Source organism: Macrotis lagotis, chromosome X (genome assembly GCF_037893015.1).
Source record: "Macrotis lagotis isolate mMagLag1 chromosome X, bilby.v1.9.chrom.fasta, whole genome shotgun sequence".
Classification (NCBI taxonomy): domain Eukaryota; kingdom Metazoa; phylum Chordata; class Mammalia; order Peramelemorphia; family Peramelidae; genus Macrotis; species Macrotis lagotis.
Window position 1 is genome coordinate 117,698,253 of NC_133666.1, and position 7,592 is coordinate 117,705,844.

Genomic DNA, 7,592 nt, shown 5'->3' on the forward strand with positions numbered 1-7,592 from the left:
GAAAACGTAATGAGGGGAGACCCCACTCATCATCTTTGGAGGCCACTCTTTCTGCTTTGGAGTATCTGATTATTAGGAAATTTTACTTTATGTGAATCAAAATCTACTTCTCTGCAACTTATGTCTGCTGTCTTTAGTTCTGCTATCTGAGACCTATAGCAAGAACCCAGAGAATCAGGACAGTGGTAGCAAAATTGCGAGTGCCTGCTCTGGAGCATGAGGGAAGACCTAAAAGCATACTTTCTTTCCAGTTCTGGCTCAGGTTGACTTTGCTCCTGCTGACTACAACATGGAGAAGTTGGAGGAAGACATAAAGTTTATTGTGGATGAGCCATTTGATTTTGACAATGAATCATCTGATATTGATTATAAATATACAATCAGGAAGAACTCTTCTAAGAGGGAAAGGCAACCCACAGAGTAGAGAATTGACTTCGGGTTCTGTTGGCAGATCTGTTGCTTGTTCCCTAGTCCTGTTCTCTCCTGCCCCCTTCTTTTCCCTGGGCAGGAATGGTTCCTGGTTCTAGAACATCTAGGTTTGTTCTCTGACTCAGCTATGAGGAGAAAGGCTGCTGACTCAGTGATTCCTGAGTGACCACCTAGGCAAGGTCTGGCTCACTGGAGTGACCTGAAGACAGTGGCCAAAGAACCCCAGGGGTTAAGGGCTAAGCTTAGGCTCCCATAGCCCCAAAAAGTTGGAGGAAATTCTTAATGAGATCAACCATCTGGTTGGAATGGAGCAATGCACCCTGCAGGACAGGAACACCACTGGCAAAGGGAGACAGAGGACTCTTGTGGTGAAGAATAGCCCTGTCCAAGCCTTGATCTCTTCCATCCAGGGGGAAATCTCTTCTCTGGGAGGCCTGATACCACCACCACCCCCAACTCCAGAGCAGTGAGAAGGGATCAGGCAGGGCTCTTCAAGCCACATCTAGGAAGAAGCCTTCTAACACAAAGAAGAAGGTGCCCACTGGCAGAAGCCAGTCTTCTCCCCTAAGCTGCATCACCTTAGCCCAAGAAAAGTGAGACCCAGTGAGCGAGCCCCTGCTCATGGCTTATCTTCCACTACCACCACGCAGCTAGCCCTCACTCTACAACTTCCCCCAGACACTGTCAGATCCAGCGGGTTGCCCACTCCTGTGCTATTTCCAAACCTGTCAGCCAGGCACTGCTCTTCAGCAGCAGTCCCCTGGCCTGACCCCAGAATCCCCTCCACCTCACAAAGGGCCAACAAGGCCCAGCACAGCTGGACAGAGTTCCTGCTCCCCAGCAATTAGGCCTTCCAGTCTCTGCTGCCTCCCGAGACCGAGTGCAGACTCCAGGACAATCCCTGGATGCACTGGGTAATGAAATCAGGCCTGTGAAAACAACCACTCCACAAGTTTAGGTCATTCTCTCAAGAATCATTACCACCCAGGCAAAGGTCCTGACCCTCCCAGACTCTGATGCCTTGGCCTTAGAGAACTTTGGGAGGAAAAGGGAAAATCTTGCTTCAGTTGAGGGTAGGGGAAATTTTTGTTTCCTGAAATGAAATATACTCAGATCCTGGCAACAACAAAAAGTGAAAAATGAAAGTAACATCTTCTCTTAACCCATCTCTATACAACCATTCAACTCTAGGAGATTTGATCTTTTAAATATTATCTGGCTGGGCAAAGCTGTTTACAAAGTGCCCATTCTTATGGTTTCTTGGTATCTCACTTGCCAGAAGAGAGGTGTTTCTTAGTCTTCTTCCACTGGACTCAGTACTGGCTTTTTCCAAAGACTTGTCTGCTGTAAGTACTTTTTAGCTCCTAAAGGACCAGTTTTGTGATTCTCATAGTTTCTTTTTAAAAAAAAAAAAGGTATTTAGAAAAAGAGAGACAAATTCTAGGCTCAGCTTAAGTACCACCTTCTATATGAAACCTTTTTAATCCTCACCATTACTAGTGACTTCTCTCAAAATAAGTAATCAGTAAGATTTTATATTTATCTATAAATATATCATATACACATATCTCTCCTTGAGAAAATAATATTTTTTAACTTTTTATATTCTTGGTGCCTAGGATAGGGGCACCTATCCTAGGTTAATTGGCTGATTTGGAAGAGAATCTTGAATTCAAACTTTTAATTTCACAAATGCAGGATGGAGAAGACATTGTTAAACAGTGAAAGAGTGAATGTGAAAAAGATTGGAAGGTTTTATTAGATCACTAGATCAACAATGTGATATGGAAAGCATATGGGAGATTAACAGTTTCAATATTTTTTTCTCATATCAAACCTAGAATATTTTGTCCAATTATAAGTACATCATTTTAAAAATGACAACTACCAGAAGATGATAATAAGAATGATCAGAAAACTGGAGAACAGATCATATGAAAGTTTGTTGATGAAATCAGGGAGGTTTATAGGTTAAAGAAAAGAAGATTTGGGGGCATCTGAATGGCTGTTAGGTGGAAGAATGATTACCATTATTCAAATTAATCCTAGTTCAAAAAACTGAGCAGAATTAGAAAAAAAAATATATTGAAGTTGCAGAGAGATTTTAGGAAGAAATTGATTTAAGGGAGAGCTATATAAAAATTAGGTCTATCCAAAAGTAAAACTGGCCATCTTAGGAGTTAATGGATTTCTTCTCACAGAAGGCCTTCAGAAGAAGGTTGTAGAAAACAATCTTCAAGTTAATTGGACTAGTTGACCTCTGAAATCCTTTAAAATTCTGAGATTTGGAGGTTCTAAAATTCAGACAAAGGATCATCCATGTACCTTTGTAGCAATTTGTTGTTCTACTTCTTATTTTGTGTCCTTAAATTTTCATAAAGGACCAGTGGCATTACAGGTGATGCCTTGACTTGTGTATGAATTGGATTTAAGTAAGACAGAGACAGAGTCATTAGCTTTGCTATCTTCCAGGGTTATCAAAAGCAAGACAAAAGTCAGAAAAACTGATGGCCCAGAATGCAGAGGATGACCTCAACAAGCTTTAGTCTGTCTACAGCATTTGCCTTAGTCACCTTCGTGGCAGTGGGAACAAACTGTTCTCACTGCCCATTCTACCAAGGAAAAGCTTTTGCATGCTTGAAGTAAATATCCCCCAACTCACTATAGTTTCCTGAAGATCCAGTTGTTAAACATTTACCAGCAGACAACTGGCTATGGCAAAAACTTAAGATCACAAGCCCCATCTAGAGAATCAAGGCCTCCTCTTATGTTGAGTGAGAGTAATGTCATGGGAATTTGTCTATGGAATGTGGATCCCCAGGTCCACAAGAAAATCTAATTCAGTTAATTGCAGTCATTTTAGGATAAGGGATGCCTTTGCTCAAAGAGCATAGCCCATGCCCCCAGTAATCAGTCCCTAAGTTTCCTCCATCTTCCTTTGTACAGAAGAAAATGGATATTGGAATGAAGGGCTTGTCAGTGATAGATTGCTATTAGTAACCCAAGACTGAGTAATGTAGGGGGGAACACCAGTTCTACATGATCCAGTCTAGCAGAAGACTACCATGAGGATAGGTATACCTCTGATATTGGTATCCTGGATCAAAGACCAAGTTATTATACCCTATTTATAGTTCTGATTGGACTATCAGCATATGCTATTATATGCAATTGATTTGATATCTATCTTATTACTTATTGATGTTTCTATAATACTATGGATCTTAATTTGCCATATAAATGAGAACTGTAACTGATATGATCATCATCATCATCATTATTATTATTATTATTGAGTAGAACTTCAATGATCTTACTAATGTACATACTATTTCCAATAGGATAGCATGTAATCAGTCTTTACTTCTCACACCTTCTCTAGAGGAATTTTCTTCTAGATCACTTAACATTTTGTGAATAATAATGGAATATGTTGACTTTTTGTTTTTTGCACTCTTTACATCAGACATTCCTCCTTTTCTGGTTATAAGGGTTATCTTACACTGCTTTTCCTGAATAATTCCTTTAGTATACATAACCCTCTTAATTACCCTTTGGGTAAATTAGGTAGGAAGTTAACATTTAGAAATCATATTCAAATTTAAGCAAATATAACCCATTTTCCACAGTGTTTGCCCTCTTCATTTCTACTTTCCTTCCAACTTGTATCCAAAAAGCTGTTCTCTCACTTCCCTTTTTGCTCCCTCTAGAAGACCAGGGTACAAGGATTAAGTTGTATCCATCAGCTAAAGACATGTAAAATTTGTATAAAGATATCTTCTCTGAAAATGATTTGTAATTACTACCTGGGAGATGTCTTATGCTATAAAATCCTCATCCTTTGGGATCTGGGATTTGGTGATGTACTTTTTTTGTTTTTTTTTTCTTTTGTTTTTCTTGTCTACAAAGGACTCATTTAAGCACAAATATTTATAGAGGCGGTTTTTGTTTTAACAAAGAACTAGAAATACATTGAGTGCCCACTAACTGCGGAATGGTTGAATAAATTATGGAATATGAGTGTTATAGAATATTATTATACTATAATAATATCATATATTCCAATAAGATTAATATATTCTAATGCCCAATTAAACCTATCACCAAGTTTCATAGATTCATACACAGTTGTCATTTCTGTTCTTCCTTTCAGATTGTTCTGACTTGTTCTTAGTTCTTAATGTTAGTTAAGTTCATAATAAAAAGTAAAATTTTTAAAGGTGTTGTGCTTAATTGTTGACTATAAAGTAGATTTCTGATTTGGTAAAGCAAAAAGCTGGTTTAAAGGGTTTTTTCCAACTGTGTCTACCATGAATTATACACAATTTTTTTTACAGATAAAATAACAAAAATAATTATCAAAGATCAATTTTTAACACCTAGCAAGAACTTTCACCTGAAGCTCTTTAGAAGCAAAGAACCGTCCCTTCTTCTGTCCCCACCCCCAACAGATACCTCTTGATGTGACCCACTGTACTTAGCTCTAAAGGGAAAAGGAAGTTAAGTGGATAGAATGACCAGGTCTGGAGTCAGGAAGGCTCGTTTAAATCTTGAATTCAAATGTGACCTGAAAAACTTTGTGACCCCGGACAAGTCACTTAAGTGCTTGCCACAACATCACTCCAGAACCTTTGCCAGCAAAATCCTAAATGAAGTCATGAAAAGTCAGACATGACTAAAATAATAACAATTTGATGAAAAATTCTCCTTATATCAGGGCTAAATAGTGCTCCTTCAAACTGCCCTGTAGTTCCTAGTTATGCCTTCAAGAAACAAGTAAAAATTATTTTATCTCTACCTCAAGACAATACTTGAAATACTTGAAGACAGCTATCGTTGTCCTGCTTTATCCTATCCCTATATTAAACCATTTCTTCTACAGGATAAATTCTAGCCTTTAGTTATTTTATATGTTCTCCATTCTCCTCACTATCTCCATCTTTTGGAAATATTCTATTCTTCCTAAATATCCTTCCTAAAACATAGTACCCAGAACTGAATACAAAGTGCACATGTGTACGCACACACACAGAGCCTTGACATTAGACTGTTTAGGTAATGTATCTATTTTACAAATGAATAGAAAGCCTCAGAATAGTCAGATGATTTACTCAAAGTTACTTGTCTAGCAAGTAAATACTATTAAGTGTGGAGGAAACTGAGGCAAACAAACACTGGTTCAGGGTCCTCATTCTATCCACTATATCACCTGGCTGCCATGACTCCGACCCTGAAAAACTTCTAAATTTGTAATTAAACCTGTCTTGCTTGAATATTTTCAAACTGACTATTGCCTCTTGAAAGAGAGCTGATGGACTTTTCAAAAACCCATTTAATTCCCATGTCTTTGTTTAGTCAGTTATCTCCAGTTAATCCTAGATATATCTTATTTGTACATAATCACTTTATGCTGCTTCCACCTTCACATTGTTAGCCCCTTGAGAGGAGGAACTATTTTTTGTCTTTCTTTGTATCCACCATCCTTAGCCCAAGTCCCTATGATATATAGGCATTTAATGAAGGCTGACTGACTTACTTAATATGCAGAATAAGAACATGATTTAGACATATTTTTGACTAATATGAGAATTTTTTTTTGCTTGACTATTTTTCTATTGGAGGATGATACAGCAGGGCACAAGATGGAAGAAAGAAAAAAATGCTTAATTGAAAAAAGTAAAATTTAATTAAAAAAATTCTCAAGTTGAAATTTCAAAAGATCTCAAACTTAATATACAAGGAAAAGACAGGAAAGATACTCTAAATAAAAAAAATGGAAAAATAGTTTTAAAAAATGCAAAATACAAGACAAATAAAACCAAAATAGAGGGATGAAAAGGACATATAAATGTATATTAAACAATGACCCAAAAAAATTCTTCATTAAATGTTGCATTTCATTAATTCACTTAATCATAGTTTATATAGTGTACCCAAATGGCATAAGGCATTTAGGGAGATGAGGAGCAAAACATGAACTGTATCTCCATACAATGACCACAGAAGGAGGTAAATCCTTCTTTACTCAGATATTTTCTAACCAAATTACCACTAGTTTTGTAACAGATTATTCATCAGCCTTATTTCCAGGAACTTTGTTATCCACAGAGTGGTTAACAGAAATTTGCACCCTTATAAAAAATATAGAACTTGCTGGTATTTCTCAGTATTTTAAGTAATCACCCAGTTCTTTATACACTATCATTGTATATCTTTAGTTTGGTTAACTTTTATTTTAGGGGCTGTTTAACACTAAATACACTTGGCTATATGTCAGAATATTGCATTTTGAGGGATTTTTGCTTATTGTATCATTCACAGGCTCTGACAGTTTACAGAACTATTGAAAGCAAAAGTAAATGCTATCTCTAAAAAAATAGATTTTAAGGAACAAATAATACTTTCTTGCAAAATCTTTACATTTGATGTTAAGAAGTATAACTATTAAGTCATCACTTCATTATAATGTGCAAACTATAAACTTGCTGAATCCTCAAGGGAAAAATTTCAGAATCGTCATCTACTTAATGACAAGACCTCTTTTTGTATTGTTTTCTCTATACATTTGTCAAAAATCCAGTTATTCAATTTCATTAATGGGTGATATACTAGGTGATCTTTAAAAATAAGTTGTAAGCTATAAAACAGATGACTGCTAGTTAATTTTATCATCTGTACTGCTGCTTTGAAGAATTAAATTATAGCATCATAAAAATATCTTTTTATTGTCATAAAAACAAACTCAAAGAAGATAATGATTATAGTAATGTATGACATTAATATATTGCTTTCAAGTTTGCAGATCTCCTTTTCAAACATCATTTCACTTGATCCTCATAATTAAATTGAACAATTCGATAAGCATTTATTGAGAACCCAAGAGAGGCCCAAGAGAGACAACTCTATGAGGTTGACACCATCTCCATTTTAAGGTGAGGATAAGCAATATAAATAATTATAGCACATCATTAATATTTAGCATTAACTATTCTTTTCCTTTGACTTAGTCCTTTATTAAAGTTCTCAAGCAATTTCCCCTTCATCTCATTTAAACTCCTATGTCCTATGAAGTATATATATTTTATTGTATATAAGGCAAAGTTATAGTGATTTAGTGGCAGAACCAACTATTTTCCATACAGTTATCTATGCTTCCCTAAATT

The 7,592-nt window shown here is 36.2% G+C and overlaps 2 pseudogenes; both read left to right on the forward strand.

The window, feature by feature from the left end:
• The window catches only part of LOC141502691 (mitochondrial pyruvate carrier 2 pseudogene), a 29,754-nt pseudogene that overhangs the window by 1,250 nt on the left and 20,912 nt on the right, over positions 1-7,592 (forward strand).
• Positions 426-7,229, forward strand: LOC141502690 (proline/serine-rich coiled-coil protein 1-like; annotated as a pseudogene).